General features: G+C 38.4%; 1 protein-coding gene and 1 non-coding gene across 5 annotated transcripts in view; one reads left to right on the top strand and one right to left on the bottom strand.

Moving 5' to 3' along the window:
* The window catches only part of RNGTT (RNA guanylyltransferase and 5'-phosphatase), a 241,884-nt gene that overhangs the window by 133,727 nt on the left and 80,438 nt on the right, over window positions 1–27,719 (top strand). The gene's annotated exons all lie outside the window — the stretch shown is intronic.
* LOC121158885 lies at window positions 9,766–9,873 on the bottom strand. Its single transcript, XR_005884257.1, has one exon. It is a non-coding gene; the product is annotated as a U6 spliceosomal RNA (small nuclear RNA).

The following is a 27,719-nucleotide window of genomic DNA, read 5'->3' as shown; positions in this document are numbered from 1 at the left end:
ATATCTCTGAATTCTAGAGAAAGGATGCTGTGCCACATGGGGAATTTTATGTTAAAAACAGGATATACTAAGGCATATGGGTGTCAACTTTCAAAAAATAGGATAATTTAGTATTTTACATCCTTAAATTTTTGTGACTTAACTTACTATGTGGACTTAATGTCCAAAAAATGTTCTGAGTCTCATGTAATGGCCTGTGGCCGAGGATCTTTCTGTTTAACTTTTTCTCTGTAGGTCTGCCTCCCCAATAAAAATAAAATAAAGTCCTAAAAAATGTTCTAACATAACTCTAAAAATGTTCTGAAGCCCCCAAGTAGGTATTTAGCTTTTTTTGCTTTGCTTTTTAATCAAAGGATAGTTTTAAGATCTCTGCACCCCCACATAAATGCATGTATACACGCAGAAATGATTGAGTATATTCCAAAAGCAATGTAGAATATAATAATATTGGATAACTGTCAGTACATGGTGAATTCCAGTTTCTTCTGTCTGAGAAAAGATCTTATGTACAGGTGTTTTGGGCTACCAGAAGCTCACAGGTAGCTCACAGGCTACCTGTGGAGCCTGTCCACCAGGAATCATGGGAGATGGGTATGGGCTTGGTATTCGTTTCTGGAAGTGCTGGTAGTGATAATTTCTGGAAGTGATATTAGTTTCAGAAGTGTGTGCTTCTGAAATAGTGGAGACTGATGGTTAATTCAGTTGGCACACTTTTCTAATTATTAAAAATTATGGATGAATATGATTCTTTGGGGAATAGTGAAAGTAGACTGTGTTAAATTTATTACTAAAGCTTTTGGTTTTGCCGACTGCAGCAACATTTATTAACATTTGGAAAAATCTCTGTGTTTCTCTTGATTATATCATTGCGTTTTGAAAAATTGCTCAGTTTTATCTTTTACAGATTGTAATATGAGGCTGTACATAGAATGTTCATTTCTCTAAGTAGCAAAAACTGATATTTTTTCTTGCAATTGTATGTTGTCATGATACATAGCAAAAGGTCATTATTTTAACATGTTTTAATCCTGGTTTTTGCTTTGCTATTAGTCTGTTCTAATTATAATCTTTAAAAATTTGAGTCCTGTTTATGTCTTTTTAGAAGTAATTCTGAATTTCTTTTATCCTAGTCATGTTTAAATGTATCAATATCACCATTAAAGGTAGTTTACAGATAGGAATATGTACGCTACGTCAGTGCAGGCACATATTTTATGCAACATGGATGTCAGTTTTAAAAAAATAATAATTTGAAACATAATTGATAGCTGTTACATAAAGCATGCATTTTTAAAAAAGATTTATTTATTTTTATTGCATAGTCAGATATACAGAGAGGAGGAGAGACAAAAAGATCTTCTGTCCGATGATTCACTCCCCAAATGACCGCAATGGTTGGTCCTAAGCCAGGAGCCAGGAACTTTCTCTAGATCTCCCACACAGGTGCAGGGTCCCAAGGCTTTGGGCCATCCTCACCTGCTTTTTCAGGCTACAAGCAGGGAGCTGGGTGGGAAGCGGGGCTGCCGGGATTAGAACCAGCACCCATATGGGATCCTGGTGCATTCAAGGTGAGGACTTTAGCTGCTATACCACCACACCAGACCCAGCATGCATTATTTGATTAGGCAAAGTAATGCACCTTTTGCCATATAAAGAATGTTAGCCAGTATAAGACTTTTCACTAAACAAATAAGTTTATGTATGCTGGTTAGTAGCCGCTAAGTATAATAGAGAAACTGTAGCAACTTGAGGAGAGTGTAGTGAATTTTTTAGTTATATATAACAAAATGTGATGAAGATAATAACATACCACAGAGTAAGTTAGTTTCTTTTCATGTGTACTTCCAGAAATGGATTGAATGTCGTGAAAGGTTTAAGAGGCATACAACATTGAAAAATATTTGCAGTGGCTTTTTGCATGAAATCTTAGGTGTTGAGCCTTCTCTTCCCCACCCCCCTACCAAAATTTGCGAATTTTTTTATTAATTTATGAATGTAACTATTTATGAGGCAGAAAAACCAAGAGAGGCAGAGAGGGACAATGCTTCCCCAAATCCTCCAATGGTCATGACTGAAATTGGGTCAAATTTGGGAGCCGGAAACACAATGCAGGCCTCCCTTAGGCATCACAACAACCTAATTACCTGAGCCATCATCTGCTGCCTCCCAGGGTTTGTGTTAGCAGCAAGTTAGCTAGAATCTGTAGAGCTGGAGCCAGGAATGAAATCCAGTTCTCCTCCGATGTCGAATATAGGAATCTGATCTTAGCTCCCAGGTTAAACACCCTCCCTGGTTACGATCCTGAGTCTTATTCAGCTGCTGTGATAAAGTGGTAATAATGTATGTGGCTGTTAGACCATGCATGTAGATATTATGTGTTAAATATCCTAGTGATGGCAATTAGAATCTGAAAATTTTTTCATTCTTTATCATTTCTAAGAGTTTGAGATGTTTTAACTTATTTGTTGTAGTTTAAAATAATTTTTGTGTATCTTTGGGTTTGTGTTGAATTTTATAGATATATAGTTAATTTTCATCTTAACATCATTTATTATTTTAAACATTTTACTGTTTTGCTTTAACAACTTTGCATAAGAAAATTGGCAACCACTAGAATTACAAATGTAGTCACTCTGGAAGTCATGAGCTCTTGATCGGTGTCAGTGACTTACAGTGTAGACTTAGGATTTATATGATGTGGTGGTTTAGAGCATAGATTCTAGAGCTAGACCTATCCTGGTTGAATCTGTGTCCTACCTCTGACTTTGAGCATATCCCTTCTTTCGTGAACCAGATCATCAGTAAAATAGAAATTGACCCCTCAAGAATTAAAAAGCTAATATACGTGAAACATTTAGAGCAGGATCTAGCATATGGCAAGGATTTAAATGTTTGTTATTATTTTTGTTGTTTTAATTAAAATAGGTTTACAAGTTCCTCTTCTTTCCTGCCACTCCTGCAGGTCTGCTACCTTCTGCGTCATATTCAGTACAGCTATGTGAATCATTTCCTATTTGATTGTATTCCATGTTGACATTTTCCTTTTAAAATGATCTCTAACTTATTTATATAATTAGTTGGCAGTTCTTAAAAATCCAGAGGGTGAGACCACAGCAAAATCCCATGACTTGTCCTTGTGCATTTTCTTTGTAGAAGTCTCTTAGAATAACATTGATAGTGTGTATAGTCGGTGTGAACACAGTTATTGGATCAGACTATCGAGGGCAAAAGCTCAGTTTCATTACTTACTTACTGTGTGGTCTGTTTCTTCATCTAAGCTTCTCGTCTGTAAAATGGCCACAGTCAAGAGGTGTAATTTGTTGTGAGGAGTTAACTATTTGGCAAAAATGCAAAAACTGATACTGCTTTATCAGGTTATGAGGATTGAATCACTAATGCAAGCAAATTCAGAACAGAGCTCACTAGACATTTCATGTTCTCATTTCAATGTTCATGGTTATTAATTTAATCAGTAGAATCTATTGTAAGTCATAGATTCAGAATATACTTGGTATTTTCAAGGGGAAATATATAAGTGCTTTCGATGAAACAGCTGTAATTTGCTGTGGAATTACAAGAATTAATTTTTCTCCTCTTTGTAAGAAATGTACCTTCTAAAATAGCAGTGATATTTAATTTTTTGATTATCACTTTGCAAATATCTGCAATGCCCTTTTTGATTAGGTTTTAAGTAAGCAGGTCATTTTCTAACCTGTTTGTTAGGAAAACAAGTTGTGTTCAACTCTTCTACTAAGCAGTAAGTTGGTGTGTATGTTTTATGTGAGTATATAAATAAAGATCTCCTGAGGAAATGTGCTCAGATTCTGTGAAAGGAGATACTCCTGTGTATCTTGTGCATAGTTGTGTTTCTATTACCCAACAGCATGATGGCTGGACATAGTAGGCTCTCCAAAAATAGTAATTAGTGGAACATATGGACAAATAATAATTCAAAAAGGCTTGTGCAAAAGAATTTAACTGAAGTGTTAGTTTAAAAAAAATGGAATGAAAGAGGGCATAAGCAAACACACCTTGCCAATGGGTCAGTCCTCGAATGTCCGTAACGGCTGGAATGGGGTCAGTTGGAACCTGGGAGCTGGGAACTCAGTCCAGGTCTCCCGTGTGAGTGGCAGGAGAGTTACCAGCTGCTGCTTCCAGAGTGTGCGTTACAAGGAAGCCAGAATCAGGAGCAGAGCAGGGATTCAAATCCAGGCTTTGGGATATGGGTTGCAGACTCCTTGAGTCTTTAGCACTAGGCAAATTGCCACTCTAGAAAGTATCACTTTTGATAGTGAAAAGTTGGATATATTCCATCCTTTTTTTTCTATAAGAATTCCTGCCTTTTGCATCTTAAATTTTTGCTGAGATGCAAGACTTTCTTGGAACTTTGAGATTGAAGTCAAACTTAACATCTTAATTTGTTATTTGATTTTATATTCATACACAGTTGTTTGATGTTGATAGATGTGTCAGTTTGGAAATAGCAGCAACTATTTTAGCAGTATGAATTTAATATAGGAAAATCAAGCAGCAAAAAGACCCAAGACTCTTTTAGAGGAAGCCAGGATCTGCAGGAAGCATTTACCTAGGAGAGGACTAGAAGAACAGAGGAGTCAGGATTGTTGACTTAAATGAGAAGACTTGGAGGAACCCTTGCAGCATCCATAAGATGTTCTTGCTTCAGGCTCGTACAAGAGGGGTGCCAGGATTCTGCTCAGACTTCTGAGAAAGAGCAATTGGCCAGCAGGTACTTGTGTTTCAGATAATGCCCGTTATTAAAGTTGCTTCCAGGACTGCAGTATAAACTTCAGCAGAACCAACCAGGACTGGCAGAGTTGACTGCCACCAGTTTTTTTAGCTATCTAATTCATCATGAGTGGCTACTATCACATGCCTACTTGGTTCCCATGCTTAGATCTTCAATGCTTGTTGAGACTAAGTAACAGCCCGGGGTTTATTTCTCAAAAGTATAATGATCTTTAGAAAATGGGACAGCTTTAACTTGAACATCCTGAAGATTTGTGCCATGACATCTGGCCGGAGCTTGCTAGCAGCCGAGGCTCAAAAGAGTTAGACTGAATCATAAGATCCCAAAGTGGCAGAACAGCTTATGGCACAGTCTGGACTCAGCACAGAATCTTCTCTTACTCTGATCCTAACTTGAAAATGGTGACCTAGCAGGTTTCAAATGAGATGTAATGTGTTCTAAAATGCAGAAAAACATAATAAACCTCCCTGTATTAGTAGACAGTGCAAAGACAAGTCAGTTGTCTTTCCCTTTGGAGAGGCTGTCCTGACAGGCCTTAGATACTGAAGCCCTACAAACTTCACTAAGTCACTGGGTTACCTATTCATTTCTGTGGGTTTTATCTCTCATCTGCGGTCTTACTGTGGTGTCTAAGGAATTTTACTTTTCCTCCCTCCTCTCCTCCCTTCCAATAAGCTAAACCCCAGCAGTCAAAAGCATTGTTAGTCAGTGGTTTATTCTGAAGGTCAGTTATCACCAGTTTGGAAATTTAGTAAGACAATAACAAGTGTTGATGAAAAAGTGGAGAAACTGAAACCCTTAAATGTTGATGTTGACATTGTACATTGGTGCAGCCGCTTTGGTAAACCTTGGTAGTTCTTCAGAGTATTGAAGATAGATTTACCATATGACCCAGTATGTCCTCTGTTTGGTTTTATACCCACAAGAAATAGAAGCAGGTTCCTCATAGCAACACTAATTGCAGTAGCCAAAGGATGGAAACAACCCAATGTTATGGCAACATTTAAATGTACAAGTGAACATAGCTCCTCCGTTCACCAGACTGATGCTTTGGAGCCTCTTAAGCAAACGGTTCTCAGATTTGATCATCTGGCTCTCCGTTCCATTCTGCCTGTCTTTACTCAAACTTTTGCATTGTTGCCAGAGTTTCTGTTGCTTTGTATTGCAGATAATTCTTGTGGGAATTTAATGTGGTAATGTCAAAATTAAATGGCTCATGGTAAATGCTAAATATTAAATATACACTATTGTTTTTAAAAGATTTATTTTTTTATTGGAAAGAGAGAAGGATAAACAGTGAGAAACATCTTCCATCCACTGGCTCACTCTCAACTAGCCACAATGGCTGGAGCTGAGCCAATCTGTAGTCAGGAGCTTCCTTAAGGTCTCCCACTTGGGTGCAGGGTCCCAAAACTTTCGGTTGTCCTTGACTGCTTTCCCAGGCCACAAGCAAGGAGCTGGATGGAAAGTGGAGCAGCTGGGACATGAACTGGCTCCCTAATGAAATGTCAGGGGTTGCAAGGCTAGGATTTAGCCTCGAGGTTATCGCACCAGGCCCAATATGCATTTTATGCATTTTTTTTTTTTTTAAGAAAAATGACTGTCTCTGTGGATTTTACATTTAGAAAGAAAAAGAACAATGTTGTATGAGAAATGAACTGGTTGTACCAGACAGAGGTTAATGCCATCTCAGATTGGAATAGAGACAGAGTATGTGTAGTTGGTATTTGCCTTTAAGGTTTCAGAGGACGTGTTTTTGTTTCATTGCATCTGGAACAGCACCTGCAAATGGTACAGCAACCTGATTTAACTTATGATAGTGCACAGTCATTCCAACTGCTTGATGGTGGCACTCATCTCTTAACTTCTGCTGGGGATGCCTTAGTGCATTTGGTTTCTTTTTTTGGGGGGGAGGGAGAGCAAATTTAAAAGTTTTATTTTGGCGTGTCCTAGCATAATGACCACTATTCCATAGATCAGAGAGCTAGTATGGAAATGCTTGCACATGCTGAGAATTTTTCCTCTGCTTGTACATCCAGTAGGTGGAAAATAACCACAGATTATATATTATGAACACACTGTTGCACTTGACTGATTTATTTTTGAAAATCATCCACTTATATTTATTTTCTTTGACTTATGAGAGAGAGAGCAAGAAAGAGAGGAAGGAAGGAAGGAAGGAAGGAAGGAAGGAAGGAAGGAAGGAAGGAAGGAAGGAAGGAAAGAAGGAAGGAAGGAAGGAGTTGTACATAAGTAAGAGTGGGTGGGAGTGAGAGATGCTCCACTAGATGATTCATTCCCCAAATGATGTAACATTAAAGATGAGGCCAGGCTGAAGCTGGGAGCCTGGGAGTCTCACTTGGATAAACAGGGATCCAGGTTCTTTTTTTAAGATTTATTTTTATTGGAAAGGCAGATAGAGAGGAAGGAAGATCTTTCATCCGTTGACTCACTCCCCAAGCGGCCATAATGGCTGGAGCTGTGCCAATCCAAAGCCAGGAGCCTCTTCCGAGTCTCCCACATGGGTGCAGGATCTCAAGGCTTTGGGCCATCCTCAACTGCTTTCCTAGGCTACAAGCAGTGATGGAAAGTGGGGCTGCCAGCATTAGAACTGGTGCCCATATGGGATCCTGGAGTGTGCAAGGTGAGGACTTAAGCTGTCAGGCTACTGCGCCGGGCCTCGATCCAGGTTCTTGAGTGTCATCTATTGCTTCCCAGAGTGTGTGCTAGCAGGAAGCTGGATTAGAAATAGAGACAGGACTAGATTCTATGCGTTGTGTTAGGGATTGTGGGAATCCCAAACAGGAGTTTAACTATAGCACCATAATACCCCTCCCGTAGCCAACACTCCCACCCTAATTAAACTTGAGCCATTTTCACCTGAGTACTTAAAATTCCCTCTTTAGTGAGCAGACCACAATGGCATTTTAGGACTTTGACAATGTTTGTTTAAAGTCAGTGTCTGTTAATTTCTAAGTGGTCTGGGTTTCCGTTTTCCATTGTATAACGAACCCTAGCATATAGCAGTAAGCTCTGTATGTGAATCTAGCTGAAACTTTATTAATAAAGACATGTGTCAGTCCAAATTTGGGTGGTGAACTACAGTATGGCAGTCATGTGCTTACAGTAGGTACTTGTTGCTGTGTTCTAGAATGATACCTAGTTTTCTGTTTCTGGTAAGGGGCTCAGGTCTGTTAAGCTATCTATTAAGCTGCCTGAGCATTTAAAGTTGAAAAATGGTAACTTAACAGTAAACGTAATGAAATGTTTAGAATTAACCAGATGCTGTTGCCATAGTTCTTGTTAGAAAAAAATCCTCCTGTTGATTAGATTTTTCCTTTTTGCTTAGAGTTTTTAAAAAGATGCTATTATTTAAAAAAAAGATGTTGTTTATTAGTGTTATTATTTCCTTGGAAAAAATTGCAGTGGTAAAATATCAATTAGAACGTTGGAAGAAGTATTCTTACACAAGAAGGGAGTAAGTCAACAAAACTATAGCTAATAAAATTTGTTGCTTTGCTGGTCAGAGTCTCCCCCATAGCACTCCACCCCGCCTGCCTCTGGTTTGAAGTGAAATAGTACATGGTTTCATTTATATTTCATTCAGAACATATTTTAAAGATGTTAAATAAGAAATACAATTCTATATAAAGTAGTCACTATTATCATGCAACGTATTTAATGACTAAGCTTTTTGGCATAAAGATAATCATATTTTAAAATAAATAACATTTTTAGAAAAGGGCCCATAGCAACTGCTTTCTAGGTGGAATATATTCTCATCACCCAGACATTCTTGAGGAGAAAGACTTGCTTGATTTTGATGTTAAAATGGCTACTACTGTCATCAATATTCTTGATGCTGTTTTATTTCCAATATGGCTTGGGAGGGGACAGAACTTACCCATATGTCACTCACCTCTGAACTGCTTCAGCAGTGTTACAGGATTGAACAAATGATTGTTGATCTTGCCGGAAATTAGGACTCTCAGCTAAGAAGGAAAAAGATACAAATGAAATGATGATATGCAGTGAATTACTCTGTTAGATAAGAGTTTTAAAATAATGCATACATGGGTCCAGTTTTTGCACGGCACATTAAGGTACTGCCTGCAGTGCTGACTTCCCATATGAGCCTATTTGGAGTCACAGCTGCTCCATTTCCAGCTTCCTGCTAATGCGGCTGAGAAAGCAGTGGAAGATGGCCCAAGTGCTTGAACCTCTGCCACTCAGCCTGAGAGGCCGGATGGAGTTCCAAGTGCCCTGGCTTTCACCAGGTCCAGCCCACACTGTTGTAGTCATTTGGCAATGAAACAATAGAAGGAAGATTCTTTCTTTCTCTCCCTCACTCTACTCCCCCCACAGCTTGAAACAAATTTAAAGAATGCAGGCATACACATGTGCATGTATTGAAGGTATATATCAGTATGTATATATGCGTATGTAGTAGCTGATATATGTATAAATACATTTCCTATCTGTCTGCTGGCAGAACCTAGAAACAAAGACCTCCTCTCACTAACAAGCACATTTAACACCCAGAGACTGATGCCTAAAAGCATTTCTTAATAGTACAAAGAACTGTAAGTCATCAGATAAATTATGTACTCTGAGTTTGAGTAGGAAGGGTGCAGGGTAAGCAAAGAGCCCTTTATGTCAGAACATCCCTGCACCCCTCTAGAAGTGTGTATCAGAAGGATGCGGGAACCAGCTTGAAGGATCTCCCACTGGCTGGCTCTGGGGCAGTGTGAACGTGACAAGAATAGTTATAATTTGTAGACAGTGATAATGTTGAGAAAGCTGTGAGTCCATACTAATAATAAAGGGAAAAGAGGAGATGATTTGGCTTTTACTAAAATGCTGAATTGGTTAATTGGAAGGAATCTTGGAGTTGTAAAATCTTGGGAGTTAGAACATTTCTTACTATCAAAGTAAAGATGAGTTCAAGCAAAAATAATCAATGGAGAATAATATAGGGAAGAAATTCTTTTTTTAAAAAAAATATGAAATGCTTCATGAATTTGCACGTCATCCTTGTGCAGGGTCCGTGCTGGTCTTCTCTGTATCATTCCAATTTTTAGTATATGTGCTATTGAAGCAAGCACTAGAAATCATTGAGAAGCAGTATGTTTTCATGGTTGTGAAGTATCTGTAAGGATCGGTTACAACTTGCAAAGGCAAAAAATGAATAACTTTTTCTTTAGAAATTGGACAACCCCTTGGCAAGTTTATCAAAATTAATGTCAGCAGTGAGGATAACAGACATCATGTGTTTCAGTTACCTGGTATTCTGACTATGACTGTGCAGCTTAAATCTAATAATGAGAAAACATTAAATAATGATTTATGTGGAGCATTCTTTTTATATTTTATTTGAAAGGCAGAGAGAGAGAAAAAAATAAGATAGGAAAGAGATCTTCTGTGTCCTATTTCACCCGCTAAATGCCTGAAAGAGCTAGCGTTGGGCCAGGCCGTAGCCAGGAGGCTGGAAACTCAGTTTATTTCTTCTGTGTGAGTGGTAGGACCCACGTATTGAGCCAATGTCTGATGCCCTCCAGTGGACACGTTAGCACAATGAAGACATGAGCTGAAGCAGGCATTCCAGTATGATACCTTGGCATCCCAAGTGGCTACCGCTGTGGATGCCCACCGAGCATTCTTCTGCCCCCTCCCTCCCAAGGCGGGGAGAGGTTCTGCATTATTCAGCTGTGTCAGGGGCATGAAAATTGACACGTGTGCACAAAATATCGCATACAGTTTCAGAGGTCAGACAGAATTTCTCTGAGAGGCATATCTCCTGCAGTGCCTTCCTTTTCCTTGTTGAACCCTAGTTCCTGTATGTCCCCCTCTGTCCCAGGCTGTGGATGTATTCATTATTTATTTTCTAACCTGAAAACCGATATTTAAATGATCACAGCACATTTCAGAATTCATTGTGGCAGTTTCCTATCAAAGGAGCTTTTAATTATTATGGAACAATTCACACTCTGCCAACCACTAATCACCTCAGGACTTTTTGTTTTCCTCTCTCTTCTGATGAGGAAGCAGCTTGGCCTTTGGTGACTCAGCAGAGGCAGAGGCGCGAGTGAGAACGAGCTGAGAAAATAATCGAATTGGAGGGATTGTACGAGAAAAGAATATTTAAGATTAATTTTAAAATAGTCTAAAACATTTTTTACATCAAATAATGTGTTCAAAGTATGGCAAACTGAAATTTTAACAGAAATAAATGATTAACATAAGAACTTGCCTAAAATTATTACTTAAACAAATAAAGATAGGAGTGAAATTTACCTTTACATACTTCCTGGGAAAAATTCTTGAATATTCTCAACAGAGTGTTAGATTAATTTGTGAAGATGTGACGTGTAGTCTTATGACTGATGTGTCAGATCTTAAATATTGTTGAAATTCTATAGTTTGACCTTGAAATTAGTCTTCTGTCTTTTCAAGCAGACACATTTTGTTGTCCTTTGTAATTTTTTCTTTTATTGCATTTTAAATAGAAAATGTAACTTATTAAAATAATTTTAAAAATTCTGTTAATGTCATTTTTAGCACCATACATTAGCTTTTCTAATATTCTGTGAGCATTTCAAGAACAGAAATCATTATTTTCTATGTTAAAGGAGTGTAATATTTTCTCCATATTTATGAAGCAGAATTGTTTTATTGTGTTAGTTATTGTCTTTGCTCAAATTACCCGCGAAGGTAGATTTGGATCCTTTTGTTTAACTTAATAATTGACATTTAGATGATATATGATTTTACTTGTTCAAATTTCAGGTGATATTCATGCTTCTTGTTGTTTTAGCATGTATCTTTTTTTAAAATTATTATTTTTATTGCAAAGTCAGATATACAGAGAGGAGGAAAGACAGAGGAAGACCTTCCGTCTGTTGATTCACTCCCCAGGCAGCTGCAACAGCTGGAGCTGAGCCTATCCGAAGCCAAGAGCCAGGAGCCTCTTCCAGGTCTCCCACATGCAAGTGCAGGATGAGTTTGGGCCGTCCCCGACTGCTTTCCCAGGCTTCAGGCAGGGAGCTGGATGGAAGCAGGGTGGCCAGGATTAGAACCGGCATCTATATGAGATCATGGTGTGTGTGAGGTGAGGACTATAGCTGCTAGGCTACTACTCTGGGCCCCATGTAACTATTTTTTTTTTTTTTTTTTCATTTATTGCTTTTGATCCCCAGTTCCTCCTGGCCTAATATTGTCTATTTTGCATCTTTTCTTTTCTTTTTTTTAGTGAATGTGGTGGTTTTTGCTTGCTTATTTCCAACTTTTCTGTTCATTGTAGTATGTAGGTCATGACCTAACTACCACCTTGACATCCTCTAAGCTTTGAACATCAGAAGTCTATAATCACACATGGACCGATAACTGCTTCACATTTACAGTACAGCTGTGTTTGATGACTAATTTTCATAAAATCAGTTGATAAAAAAGATAATATAGTAATGTGACAACTTAATCGTTTAACTGGATGATGGCTTGGTAAAGACTAGTTATTTTTAATAATAAAGTTATAGAATTTTTCACCTCATAGATACAAGAGTCATGAAAAAACTCAGTAATCTTCCCTTTCTCTACTTTTCATTCATGACTTTCACTCTAGGTAATTTCCCACACATGATTAGGATTTAGCTCCAAATGAATAAATTAGTAGAAGCTCCAAAGTCTAACACATGACTAATATGTTGCTGAAGAAATAGAGTAGTATGTTACTATACATCCCCTTAAATGAAAAGCCACAAAACATAATCAACAACAGGAAGAAAAAAGAAAAAGGCATTGACAACTCCATGAAGTTAAATAACTTGCTACCAAGAGACTGATGTGTCACTGAAGAAATGAAAAAGAAAATCAAGAACCTTCTTGAAGAAAATGATGCTACTGTATGATCTATGAGTCACTGAAGAATTTAATCAGAAGTAGTGTTTTGAGGAGATGAAACTAATAAAGAAAACGTAAGAGATCTAGTTTCCACTGATCCTTGTTGATGAGATGTGTCTCCTGTAGACAACAAATAGATGGGTTTTGTTTTTAATGCAGTCTACTAATCTATGATGTTTGATTGATGAGTTTAAGCCATTTACACTCAGGGTTAATAAAAATAGGTGGTAATTTGGTTCTCTCATTTTAACAATGGGTTGTTCATTGATTTAGTCTTTTGTTGTCATTTTACTGGGATGTTTTCACATTTGCCTTTGGTTTTGGTGGGCGCTATTCCTTTTCTTTATCAAGAGAACGTCTTTAAGTATCATGTGTAAGACAGGTTTGAAAGAAGCATATTCTTTTAACCTTTCCTTCCTGTGGGAAGAATCTTATTTCATTTTCAAAGACAAAGGAAAGCTTTGCTGGGTATGTTAAAAACAATATTTTTTTTTCTTTTAGAATCTTGAATTCTTGAATAAGCCGTTCCATTCTTTTCTTGCCTGTAGAGTTTCCTGTGAGAGGATTCCTGTGAATTTAATTGGCATTCCTTTATATGTCAATTGATTTTTTTCACGTGCACATTTAAGGATCTTTTCTTTATGTTCAACTGACACATGCTTAATTATCATGTATCGTGGGTAAGGTCACTTTTGGTCAACTCTGTTGGGACTTTGTGCCCCTCCCGGATGTTGTTTACTAATTTCCTCTCTAGATTAGGGAAATTTTCCTTTAATATTTTATTAGATACTTTTACTTAATGAAAAATGCTAATTATTTATATTTTATGATACAGTTCTTTAGGCTCAAGCATTTACCCTTCTACTCTCCCCCACCCCGTTTTCCCCACTGTTTTCCGTATATTGTAACTACAGTCACAAATTCTGCTATTTGAGTATATCTTGACATTGTAGTTATACAAAATGGTATAAAGTCCAGCATCCAGTTGTCAACATATATTTAACTTTTATTTAAAAGTAGAGATGCATACTGCAATGTATCTCTACTTCATAGTATACATGACCACATTTTATAGAGCCTGTAAGTGTGTGTGTGTATATATATCAAACACACACACACACACATACACACACATATACGCTTACCTTTATATCTGTTGATTTTGTATTTTGTATGAAGCTTGGCTTATATCAGAGAACGTATGACATTTGTCCTTTGGGGTTTGACTTTTTCACTGAGCATAAAGCTTCCTGTCTTTTAACAAGAGAATTTAGTCCATTTAAAATTAATGCAAAATGGTTGACACTGCAGTATAGTGAGTAAATCTGCTCTGGGTGGTGCTAGCATCCCATATGGGTGCCAGTTTGAATCAAAGCTGCTTCACTTCCGATCCAGCTTTTTGCTTTTGTGCCTGGGAAGGCAGTGGAAGATGACCCAGGTGCTTGGGTCCTGGGTAGATCTGGTAGATCTGGAAGAATCTCTTAGCTCCTGGATTCCATTGTACCTAGCTCCAGCCATTGCTGCCATTTAAGGAATGAATCAACAGATGAAAGATCTTTCTGTCTCGTCCCTTCTCTGTGTGAATGTAGTATTCAAATAAATAAATAAATAAATAAATAAATTTACAAAGTAGTGTGCTGAGTTTTGTAGCTGATCCTTCCATCTATTTATTCCATGTGTTTCTCCTCTTTTTGAAAGTAAGAGACTAATTTAGCCAAGATGGCTCTTAAGAAGAAAGATGTGTTTATGTGTTTGAAAGACACAATGCCGGGGGGTGGGGGTGGGGAGGGAGAGAAGGTGGGGAGAGAGAGAGAGAGAGAGAGAGAGATCATCCATCCACTGGTCCACTTCTTAAATTCTCACAGCAGTTGGGGCTATGCCTGGCTGAAGCAAGGGAGTGGCGGGAACTTCATTCTGTTACCCATGTGTGCAGCAGGAATCCCTGTACTTGTATCATCTTATGCTGCCTCCCAGGCGCAATAGCATAGAAGCTCAGTCAGAAATAAGGAGTAACGAGGACTCAAGCCACTCACTGTTATTGTATAAATTGTGGCTTAACGTGCGATGCCACGTGCCCATCCCCAAGATGCTCTTTTCACCCTGCTCCCTGGTGGTACAAGGGTCTTGAAACACTTTGTAACGTTTTGTAACACTTTGTCTTTCTTTTCTTTTTCCAGATGAAACCTTTGGAATATTTTTATTCTCATCCATAGGTTTCATTGGAATGTTGACTGAAACAATCTCTCCAATCCAATCCCTACTCCTTTTACTGAAACATCTTAATAGTTTTGATCCTCAGGTATATTTTAGCATTTCTCATATAGCCACATGTATGTAAGTTTTATTTTAAGGGTTCTTTGCTTTGGGTTCAGTATTATACGTTTTTAGCCAGTCTATCATTATTCAGTTTAAATTTAGTGGTGCTTATGTACTACAGGATTCTTTGCTTGTAATTTTTTCCTGTCATTTCCCCTTTCTTATTTGGATGAATTTGTTCTTTAGAGTATTTTTCTCAGTAGGTTGTTAATCTGGATTCTTGCCAGTCTGTAAATAATTTTCTGTTTCCTGACAGATAAATATCTTTCCTGGATATATAATTTTTGAGATGTAGTTCTCTTGAGCCTATTTAATTGTCTTTTTGGTTGTTTTGTTCTTTTTGGGTTATTTTGATCTTATTTTTCTCTGTAGTTTCCCAGAGGCTCAGGTCTGGTTGTAGAAGTGCTATAGGAGTGATAGTCTGCATAAGAAGGAAAGAATATGTATTCAGAAATATGTGTTCTTTGTCCTGGTGGGTCAATTACATAGTTCCTCATCCTAAATAAATGGGGAAAGTGTCCCCGGGTCTACATCTCTGTACATGTAGTCGCCCATCTCTGACTTGTGTTCAGCCTTTGCTTCTAGAGGATTGAAGTCAGGCGTATAAACCAGGTCAATATTGACTGTATCTAGGATTTTCACAGATTTATGTAGCCTGTGCTTGTCTCAGAGTTTGCTGATTTTTTTCGTCTTTATCTTCAGACTTTTCTCTCATGAGAAGAAAGCTACGATTCACTTCTGAAAGCAATCTCTCCAATTCTTTGCATCACTTTTATTTAACAGATCATTGGTTTGAAAAGCTTATAATTTGGAATCAAATTTGAAAAGGGAGATGTGTTTAAATGATCATCTTCCTAGAGGCCTTAGTATTTTGTTTTTAATTTCCAAGTAGTCCCATTTTATTTGTGTATTTGAAAGGCAGAGTGACAGAGAGGAAGAGAGATCTTGGATTTTCTTGTTCACTCACCAGATGCCCGCAACAGATGGTGTTCAGCTGATCAGAAGGCGGGAGTGTAGACCTCTGCTCAGATCTCCAGTGTGGCTGGTCGGAACCCACGTAGTTGGGCAGTCATCTCCTCTCCTCCTTTCCCCTGTCTCCCCCAACTAGGAGCTTTGGCAGGAAGCTGTATTGGAAGGGAAGTCTCAGATGGGTCAATGTAGGTTCAAGTCCTAGTGGGCAGTTTAACCCCCTGAGCCACAACACCCACCTTTCTTTTTTCTGATTTTATTAAAAATCCTTGCCCTTTGTTTTATAAATTGCATTATACTTACCTCTATTGCAAGGGTAAAGAGATTTTTTTTAAAGACCTAACTACTATTTTCTTTATGTTCAAACATTGCATGTTCCAACATTGTATGTTCTAGTTTCTAAAACTTAAATTTATTTAAAATGGTGAGAGGGAGAGACAGAGATCTTGAATCTGTTGGTTTACTCCCTAAATGGTCACAATGGCTGGGGCTAGTCCAGGCTGAAGTCGGGGACTCCAGCCTAGCTTCCCACATGAGTGCAAAAGCCCAGGTTCTTTTTTTTTTTTTTTTTTTTTTTTTTTTTTTTTTCATGGGTGAGGTTTCTTTTTTTTTTTTTTTAAATTGTTTTTTTTTTTTTTTTTTTTTTTTTTATTATTGTTGCTTACATTGTATTGTGTAGTACAGTTTCATAGGCGCTGGGGATTCCCCCCACCCCTCCCATACCCCTCCCCCCATGGTGGATTCCTCCACCTTGTTGCATAACCATAGTTCAAGTTCGGTTGAGATTCATTGCTTGCAGACACATGCCTAGCATAAAGTTCAGCGTCTTATTGTCCAGATAAGTTCAGTGGCCTCTTGGGGAGACCTTCTATGGTCTGAAAATAGGTCTAACAGAGTAAAGATCCAGTCAGTTAAAAGCCCCAACGAGGCCACAGTATCAATATACAACATTATGGAATTAATTGACATAGTATTGGGTAAACAATATGTTAAAAATAATGCAAGTTCCCTTCTTCGAAACATCTGGGTTGAGACAGTATCAATGACAGGTTCAAAAAAAAAAAAAAAATAACAAACAACCAAACAAAAAATTACAGGTTAAATCAAGGCAAACATGTGGTATCTAATCTTTTGGGATTCGCTCATTTCCCTTAGCATTATAGTTTCCAGTTGTACCCATTTAGCCACAAAGAACTGCATTTTGTTTTTTTTAATAGCTGAGTAGTATTCCATGGAGTAGATGAACCAAAGCTTTCTTATCCAATCTTCTGCTGATGGGCATTTCGGTTGCTTCCATGTTTTTGCAATTACTGATTGTGCTGCAATGAACATAGGGATGCATGTTGGTTTGTCGTAAAACAGGTGTTTTGGATATATTCCTAGGAGTGCTATTGCTGGGTCATATGGTATGCAGATTTTGAGTTGTTTGAGTGTTCTCCAGACTGATTTCCATAAAGGCTGTACCAATTTGCAGCTCCACCAGCAGTGGAGTAGGGTTCCCTTTTCCCCGCATCCTCGCCAGCAAGCGTCGTTGGTGTTCTTGTTTATGTGGGCCAATCTTACTGGTGTTAGGTGGTACCTCATCGATGTTTTAATTTGGATTTCCCTTATTGCTAGGGAGCTGGAACATTTTTTCATATGTTTGTTTGCCATTTGGACTTGTTCCTTTGTGAAATGTTTGCCCATTTCCCGTGCCCATTTCTTGAGTGGCTTGTTTGTTTTGGTTTTTTGGTTGTTTTGAAGTTCTTTATATATCCTGGAAATTAGCCCCCTATCGCCTATATCGTGTGCAAAGATCTTCTCCCACTCTGTGGGTTGCTTTTTTACTTTGTTGATTGTTTCCCTTGCTGTACAGAAGCTTCTTAGTTTGATGAGGTCCCATTTGTTTATTCTGTTCTCAACTGCTATTGCTTTTGGTGTCCTTCTTAGAAAGTCGGGACCTACTCCTAGGTCTTGCAGGGTATTTCCTACATTTTCTTGCAAGAGTTTGAAGGTTTCTGGATGTAGGTTTAGGTCTTTTATCCATGTAGATTGGATCTTAGTGTATGGTGATAGATGTGGGTCTATTTTTTTGTTTCTACAGGCTATCAGCCAGTTGTCCCAACAACATTTACCAAAGAGGCCTTCCCACTTGCTTGAGCTGTCATTGGTCTTTTTGTCAAAGATTAATTGGCTGTATTTGTGTGGGTTCCCTTTTGGTGTTTCTATTCTATTCCATTGATCTTCCTTTCTGTCTTTGTGCCAGTACCAGGCTGTTTTGATAACCACTGCTCTATAGTATGTCCAGAGGTCCGGGATTGTGATTCCCCCTGCTGACTTCTTATTTTTCAGGATGGTTCTAGCTATTCGTGGTTTTTTGTGCTTCCAGATGAACTTTTGAATCATTGTATCCAGTTCCGTGAAGAATGTTTTGGGCAATTTGATTGGAATTGCATTGAAAATGTATATTGCTTGTGGTAGTATAGACATTTTAATGATATTGATTTTGCCTATCCAGGAGCACGGGATGTTATTCCATCTTTTGAGGTTTTGTTCAATTTCCTTTTTAAATAGTTTGTAGTTTTCTTCGAATAGGTCTCCTACGCTTTTGGTTAGATTTATTCCCAAATACTTCATACTTCTCTCTGCTATTTTGAATGGTATCCTGTTGGTTAGATCTTCTTCCATCTTGGTGTTATTTGCGTACACTATGGCTGTTGATTTTCGTTCGTTAATTTTGTACCCCGCCACTCTGCCAAACTCTCGTATAAGTTCTAGCAGTTTCTGTATTGAGTCTCCTGGTTTTTCTATGTATAGGATTATGTCATCTGCATATAGTGAAAGCTTGACTTCTTCGTTTCCTATACGTATGCCTTTGATTTCTTTTTCTTGTCTTATGGCCTCTGCAAGTACCTCTAGGACTATGTTGAATAGCAGTGGTGATAGCGGGCACCCTTGTCTTGTTCCAGATCTCAGTGGGAAGGGTTCTAGCTTTTCTCCATTCAGTATGATACTGGCGTTGGGTTTTTCATAAATTGCTTTGATTATGTTGTGGATTTTCCCATCTATGCCTACTTTGGCTAGAGTTTTTAGCATGAAGAGGTGTTGGATTTTGTCGAAAGCTTTTTCTGCATCTATTGAAACTATTATGTGGTTCTTGTTTTGCTGTTTTTGGATATGGTTTATAACATTTATGGATTTCCGAATGTTGAACCATCCCTGCATCCCAGGGATGAATCCTACTTGATCCGGATGAATGATCTGTCTGATGATTTTTTGAATTCTATTGGCTAGGATTTTGTTGAGAATTTTAGCATCAATGTTCATCAGAGAAATAGGTCTGTAGTTTTCCTTCTCTGATGGTTCTCTGTCCGGTTTTGGGATTAAGGTGATGTTGGCTTCATAGAATGAGTTTGGGAGGGTTGCTTCCTCCTCTATTGTTTTGAAGAGCTTGTAGAGGATTGGGGTTAGTTCTGTTCGGAATGTTTTGTAGAATTCTGTAGTGAAGCCGTCTGGGCCTGGGCTTTTTTTCGTTGGGAGATCCTTGATGACTGTTTCAATCTCTACCTCGGTTATGGGTTTATTTAATTCTGCAGTTGCCTCCGGACTGAGTTTTGGTAAGTGGTGGGAGTCCAAGAACTTTTCTATTTCTTGGTGGTCCTCAAATTTGTGGGAGTACAGTTCTTTGTAGTAATTTCTAATTATTTTCTTAATGATTGCAGTGTCTGTTGTTATGTTGCCTTTTTCATCTTTAATGCTATTAATTCTCACTTTCTCTTGTTTTTATAAGGAGAGCTGATATATGTATGTGGTATTTAGATTTAAAAGTAGTTTGGGCATTTGAATAAGGATTCATTGTAGAAAGTATAGATCATATTGCATGGCCTCAAGGGATTTTAGAATAAATTAGCTGTAAATTACATGAATTCATTATTCAGGAACAAAGACCTTTATTCATCTTTTTCAGAATGTAATTTATGAGAAAAATTCACTGCCTTACTTGTCTTTCATTTATTTTTAAATTTCCAGTACTGTAAGTAGCAGTGCTAATTATAACTGATATTGCTTTTCAGTCAACATTTATTGAAAACTATCTATGTGCAAACCATATTATTACGTCCTGGGAGTAAAGAGATAGGTAAGCACCACGTGAAGGGTGGATATCTTGACTCGGGTAACAGATAGGAATAAAGAGTTATCAGTGTGACAGGTGCTTTACTGTTAGAGTGAAAAAAGTACTGCAAGAGACCAGACAGTGTTACATCTTAGTATATAAAATTTAAAGACAAAATACAGAAAAATGTTTTAGTTGTTGGTAGTAGGACAAAAATAGCTCACATGAGAAGAACTTCGTAAATTTATAAGAATAGTATATGAGATAGAAAGTGGAATTTGAAAGAAGGCATGCCACTTTAGAATATTTGTCAAATAATGAGTTTTTGCAAGTGGGAGACTTGAATAAAGTAGACTAGGGCCAGATTGTGATAGAATGGTTAACACATTAGGACTTTCCTTAGAGAGTTAGTGGAGATTGTAAGAATGAATTAAAACTGTTTCTCAAAATAATTATGGCTTGAATATAGAGGTTACTTAGATAGTCCATTCAGTTTTACAAGCCAGGAAGCTTAGAAGTAGTCTTTGCTTTCTTCTTTTTTAAAAATTTTCTTTTTATTATTGTTTAGATAATTGAGAGGGATGCATGCCTGTGTGGGCCTCCAATTAAGGTGGAGAGGTTCAGGTATGGAGGAAAGTGAGTGAAATAAATGTTTCACCTTTTCTTTTTTCTCTCCTGTGTGCACAGGGGAGGAGTGGGAGTGAGCCACTCCTTGCTGTCCAACCACATCAGCATCCAGGGATGAGGGACAATTGTTTGATGATGCCTTAGTGACCCTGATAGCTGAGTGTGGGCCAAACTGTGCTAGGCTGTTGCACCCACCAGCAAGAGGTGGGACTGTGGACAGATTGGGGTGAGGCCAGGCTGTGACATCTGGTGGTGAATGCTGAAGTTTGGGGTTGGGGGCGTCTCATACTTGGCCACAGCATTCACTGGCACGTGCAAGACCCAGGGCTGGGAAGGGGCCTGGTAGAGGAACTTCAGGGGTTTTCTGGAGGGCTGCTGCTTCCACTGGTGAGCGTAAGAGCTGGTGCTGGGGGTTTGCCAGTCTGGCCTAGGCCATAGTGTCAACTGACCAGTGCCCAGATTGTGTGCAAGTCCTGTCAGACTGGATTGCAGTATTTTCTGGCACGTGCAAGATCTGGGGCTGGGACCATGTCTGACAGGGGAGCTGTGGTTACTCCCCTGCTAGGCTGTACCCATCACAGGTGAGCACAAGAACCAGGGCTGGGGGCTGACCATGCTGGACAAAATGGGATGTGGGCTGGGCCAACCTAGGGTGTAGCAGAGGCTCGTATGCACAAAAACGAGGGGTTGGGGGTGGAGACAGGCCTGGTGGGGGTTATTACCGGTCGCCCTGACTAGGCTGTGGCAGCCACTGGTATGCATAAGAACTGGGTCTATGGTGGGCTGGCCAGGTTGGGCTGCAGTACCCATCAGCTCATGAGAGAGAGAGGATTGGGGTGGAACTGACCAGGAAGCTACTCTCAGCAGTATGTGTGTTGGCTGGTGCAGGCGACAGACTGAATCTAACCCTGCACTGGCTGGTACACAAAAGAGTCAAATTTGAAGTCATCCCAGGTGAGGTGTATTGGGGGATTTCCCCAATTAGACGGCTGGACTCAGACAATGGCTACAGGGAACTATCATAGAATGTTTTGTTTACCTTGTAATTCACATATTGGGTCTTTTATCTTTGCATCTGTCTCTTTAGTGAAACCCTGTTCAATTTATTTCTTAATTATTGCTTAAATCTGTTGACTTTTCCCTATTCCATAGACATGGTCTCATTTAAAAATAGCCTTATATTGCCTGGGCTACTGTGATAACCTTTAAAGTATTAACTGTACTACCCCTGTTCTCTTAGTACATTCTCTGACATAAGGAGACATTATTGAGACTGCCAGTTTTATATGTCTTCCTTTTTTTTTTTTTCATTATTTCTTTCCCACTGTAATGGTTGATTTGTGTTTACTATTCAATATTCTTAACCTTTGATACCTGTGATTGTGATTCTTTTTGGAAATAGTTTTTGCAGATGTAACTAGGAAGTTAAGATGAGATCATACTGGTTAAGATATGCCTGTCCTTCAGCATCTAGTGCAAGAGGCAAGAAAGAGTTCCCCCTAACAAATTTAAAAGGGATCGTGGCCCTATCTTTATTTTGATTTCAAAGTCCAGCCTCAAGAACTATGAGACAATACATTTCTTTTGTTTAACCCATATACTTTGTGATGTTTTGTCTCAGAAACCCTAGAAAAAGCATGCTTGTAGTATGTGTATTTTTTTTTTTTGAACTTTCAGTCTTTTGGTGACCTTGTTTTTTAGATTTATCTCTTATAAACAAGATTCAGTTGGATATATTTCCTGCTTATAAAAATTGGTGGTTTTTGCCTTTTGCATAGAAGAGTTCTATTTTCTTTGTTTTAATTGTAAATGTGAATTTGTTTTTGCCATTTTATTTGGTCTTAATTTTTCTACATTTACTTTCTACCTTGTTTCTTGCCTTTGGTATTTTTCTTCATTATTTCTTTCCTTGCTCAATTTCATCCATAGTTTCACATTTTATTTTTGCAGTGGTTATTCTAGAAATTTTAGGATGCGTGTTTGATTGAATAAGTCTCAAGTTAACATTTTTACCTCTGTAGAAGGTATTAGTCTTGTCACTCTGCTCTGATGTTCTGTAGGTTTTTTCTATCTCTTGGTGTAAAGAGTAAGAAATGATTACCTTTGTAATTTGTAGTATATGATGATTACATATTTTATATGTATAATGCAAAGTGTTATGATTATTACATTGTTATAACAAATTGTTAATTTTGTATTAATATTCAGTTTTTCCAACATATTCACAACACCTTTTGCTATCGATTTTTGAATATGAATTTTTATATATGGAGTTACTAAACTTCTACTAGCAGTTAATGTTTTAACATTTTTCAAACTCTACCCATAGATATGACCTTTAACATTTTTTGTTGTTTGTTTCTGCTGAGACCAAATTTATTTGTTTCAGTGACAGTCTTTATTCTGCCTTTACTTATTGGGCTTTGGATTCTAAGTTAACAGTTATTTTCTTCATCATCATATACATGGCTTTATCCAGTGTCTTTTGCCTTTCATTGTTGTTGTTGAGAAATCAGCTGTCAATGTAATTGTTTCCTGAATGGTAACCTTTCTTGTCTTTGTGCTTGCTTTTAGTATCCAATGTGTGTGTGTGTGTGTGTGTGTGTGTGTGTGTGTGTGTGTTTTGCCGATTTATTCTGATAAAACTGTAGATTTTTTTTCCCAACTGGAACTTATTGGACTTGTGAAAGTCTGTTATTGTTTTCCATTAGTTCTGAACATTACTTACAGTTATTTATTGAATTATAACATTTACTCTATTTTTTTCTTATCTCTCTCTGGAATCCTAGTTGATTTATTTACTAAGCAGGTAAATATTGGGCACCCTCTGTTGGGCAGTTACTAGTTAAGTGGCTGATGATACATTTGTCAGAGATTGCATCCCTGAATCTTGGCATTTAAACTTTAGCCAAGAAAGATGGATTTAAGGCATAATAAATAATATGTTGAAAGGAATCCATGCTTGGAATAAATAATAGGGAGGCAAGCATTAAGGAATTTGGAATTCTGAGTTGATGGCGAAGGAGAGGCAATTTCAAGTTTTGTGATTCTCATTGATAAAGATTGGAGTGAGGCCAGCATTGTGGTGTAGCAGGTAAAACCATCAGGAGTGATGTCAGTGTCCCAGAGGAGTGCTGGTTCCTACCCTGCCTAGTCCCATTCTGAGCCAGCCTGTAGCTAACGTGCCTGAGAAAAGCAGTGGAAGATGGCTCAAATGATTGGGCGCCTGCCTCCTGCATGGAAATTCTAAATAAAGCTCCTGGCTGCTGGCTTTGGACTGACCTGGTGCCAGGACACTAGTCTCTACAATTTATTGTAGTTCTTTCGACTTGACTAGTAACATTGGTGATGGTAAGAAGTGGTTAAATTCTGGTTATCTGTTGAAAATATATTATGGAGATGGTTTTTGCTCTATTACATTTCCCAGAATTTGGTTCCTTTTTAAATATTGGATTAGAGCTGGTCATGAGAAATGTGTGATACTTGGCATTAAAAGGTAAAACAGCAGCTATCACATTTGGTGTCTCATGGTGGGCCTGAGGTGATGACAACAAAGCAGGCAATTGAGAAGAAAACCTGGCTAATGGTGAGAGGTTTGTCTCCTAAAGTAGAATTTATATAGACCTTTATAAACAATGAAATTATTGAGATTCGATAATTTTTGTCTATGAATATGTCCTTTTATTTATTCTGTAAAGTTTAAACTGAAAATATGAAGCATTTATTTAATGTGTGAAACAAAGTGTGCAACCTTCATATGGCTACGACACATGCAATAGACAGCTTTCTCTCTGCCTTCTTGAGCATATTTTATTACTACTTTAAAATCCCCCTTGAAAGCATCATGCTTCATAGATCCTACAAGGTCAAGGATTTCTAAGAGTCACAATTATTTCATGTATTACGCTTCCTATTGTTACTGGTGTGTATTTATGTGAAGGTTGAAGGGGCAGCCATTGTACCTCAACTGGAACAATGATAAGAAACAGTCCCAACTCTAGGGACTCCCAAATATCAGGTTAGATCTTTCTCTTTTTTTCAGAGTATTTGCCTTTTCAATAAGATGAACATAAATGATTTTTTTAAAGTACCCTGAAAGTGTTTTTTGAAAATCTCACCAGAAATTCAAAGGCCAGGTCTGACGTAATGACTCAGTGGCTGATTCTTCACCTTGCAACCACAGGAATCCCATATGGCCAGTGGTTCCTATCCTGGTTGGTCCACCTCCTATCTAGCCCCCTGCTTTGGTCTGACAAAGCAGAAGAGGATGGCCCAAAGCCTTGAAAAACCCTGCATCCACGTGAGAAACCTAGAAGAAGCTCCTGGCTTTGGATTGGCTCAGCTTTGATTGTTGTAGCCAGTAGGGAGTAAATCAGTGGATGGAAGAGCTTTCTCTCTGCCTCTCCTTTTTTCTGTAAATCTGCCTTTCCAATAAAGATAAATAAATCTTAAAAACTAAAAGCAAGAAAAAGAAATTCAAAATTCCAGGAAATCCATCAACTCATTACATTAAAAAATACCTAAAAATCCACTTACAAAAAAAGAAAGAAACACCAAAGACAGCAAAGAAAGCAAAAGCCTTGTAGTCAGTTTTAGCACAAAGGATATCTCAACAATGGCCAGGTGAACTAATGGCCCTAACTCATTCTCAAGTTCAAATGTTCATAAAAAATATTAACATCCTTATTCACCAAGCAGTGAGGTTTATATTGCTAATACTGAAAATTTTAATTTTCAGTTTAAAATTTATAGGATAAATAAAAGGAGATGTCCATAGACAGAAATTATTGAATCTCAATAATCTCTTTGTTTATAAATGTTCACAGAGGACAATGGAATGCTATTTGCTGGTTTACTCCCACAATGGCCAGAGCTGAGCCGATCTGAAGCCAGGAGCTTCTTCTGGGCTCCCACGCAAGTGCAGGGTTCCAAGGCATTAGACCATCCTGTACTGCCTTCCCAGGCCATAAACAGGCAACTGGATGTAAAGTGGTACAGCCGGGACATGAAGCATTGCCAGTATGGGATCCTGGCACTTGCAAGGCGAGGATTTAGCTATTGAGCCATTGTACTGGGCCCCAAGGTATGGGTTTTTACGTTTCTTCATGATACACTTACTTTGTATATAATGCCAGGCTTTTATGGGGACAATAGGCACACAGTTTATAGCATATATTTATGTATCAGAACTTCAGGGTGTTTGCTTATGGAGACTTTATTTCAATTTCCATCAAGGACATTTTGCAGTTGGGATTTGCTGATGTCTGAAAACTGAATGAGGAGTGGCCACAGGCCAGAACTGTACCCCAGGAAGCAGGTCATTGGTGATCACTTTCCTGAAGAGTGGTGGAAAACCTGAGGCTGACTGATGGAAGCCACTCCCTGGTGGTAGAGAAAGTTGTCAGAGAATGCCCAGTTGGCTCAGGCTGGGTGGCTTCTGAGTGGGTGCCACTAGGCCTCCTATCCCACGTTCAGCTGCCAGCTACACTGTAGGAAATAAAGACAGAAGCTAGGCTGTGGCCTTGCTATCCCTCTTCTCTGCTGTGTACTTACAAAGCCACCACTGTGCCAGCTGGCAAAGAAAAACAGTTTCAGGGTCTTAATCTGGTTTCACAAAGCAGGGCAAGAAGGATCGTTTTAGAGCTAAGAGGCAGTAAATTGGTATCTGACACTAACTGTTGGCAGATGTAAAGGGACCGGATCATCATTTTAAAAACAGATAAGGTAAATTGAGCCTTTTTTTTTTTTACCTTCTGCCTTTTATTATAAAAGGTGTCTCAGGTAGCCAAAGGGTGAGCTCGTTTTTATGCAAGTTTACCAGCCAAGTAATGAAGAAATGATGGCTGTCGGCATTCTGTATTTCTTAAGTATTTCTACTCCAGTGTGGTGCAATAGGAATGTGTGAGTCACATATAATTTAAATTTTTGTAGTAACTGTGATAAAGATGTAGAGCCTTGATATTGACAACATTTTAAAAATTCAGCAAAATGTGTGTATTGTCATTTTAATGTCAGTGTGTTTTACCCTTGCATCTTTTCTCTTTATTGATTGTGCACTTCTGTTTTCCCTAGTGCATCCTAGCAGAGAGTCAAGGGTGATGTTAACCCTGACTGCGTGGGTAGGACTGTCCTGCAAGGTTTCTTTGCTGTTTAGTTACCCCTTCATCATTTCTTTTTTGTGCCATTCCTTTTTTGTGATAAATAATACTTGTTTACGGCCTGATAATTCACATTCTGTGAAATACTTGAATCTAGTTTTGATGTTTACTTTGTCTCCTTAAAGATTTGGCTTTTCTTACCTTTCAGTATGCTCTAATGCTGGTCATTATTTATTGAGTAACAGAAACTGACATAAATAGGCCCTTAGTTTGAGCTTTATTTTAATCTTACTGGACCTGGATTTTTTTTTTTTTTTTTTGACTATACAGGTAGGTGTCCTTGGCCTTGTTTTTGTTTTTACAACTTATTTTGCCTTTATTTGTACTCTGGCTTCTGCACTTCTAATCCAGCTCCCTGCTTATGATCTGCAAGGGTAGTGGAGCTTGGGCTCCTGCCACCCTCATGGGAGACACAGAGGAAGCTCTTGGATCCTGGCCTTGGCTGTGCTTAGCACAGGATGTTGTGGCATTGCAGGGGTGGTGAACCAGCAGATAGAAGACCTCTTATTCTGTCTCTTCATAACTCCACCTTCCATCTCATCTTTGCTTTCTGAATATGTAACACTTACTCAACTACAGTATCAGTTTGGGTTGCTGTGATGACAAAACTGTAAACTCGGTAAGGTCAGTAATGGATTATTTTCTCGCAGTTCTCAGGATGGGAAGTCTAAGATGAGAGTGTTAGCATGGCCTGATCCTTGTGTGGGCTCTCTACATGGCTTGCAGATGGCTGCCTTCTTACTGCACACTCATGGAGTGCATTAAAAGAAGAAAGCTCTTTGCCTGTCTCCTCTTGAGGGCACTAATCCCATTATGAGGTATCCAACTTTGTGACTTAATTATGTTCCAAATATTCCCAACTCCTAATAGCATCTCACTGAGGGTTAGGGTT

This window comes from Ochotona curzoniae, unplaced genomic scaffold (assembly GCF_017591425.1).
Source record: "Ochotona curzoniae isolate NIBS_2020 unplaced genomic scaffold, NIBS_Ocur_1.0 contig_3819, whole genome shotgun sequence".
NCBI lineage: Eukaryota > Metazoa > Chordata > Mammalia > Lagomorpha > Ochotonidae > Ochotona > Ochotona curzoniae.
Note: the sequence above shows the minus strand (reverse complement) of the source record. Positions and strands in the feature narration are given on the sequence as shown.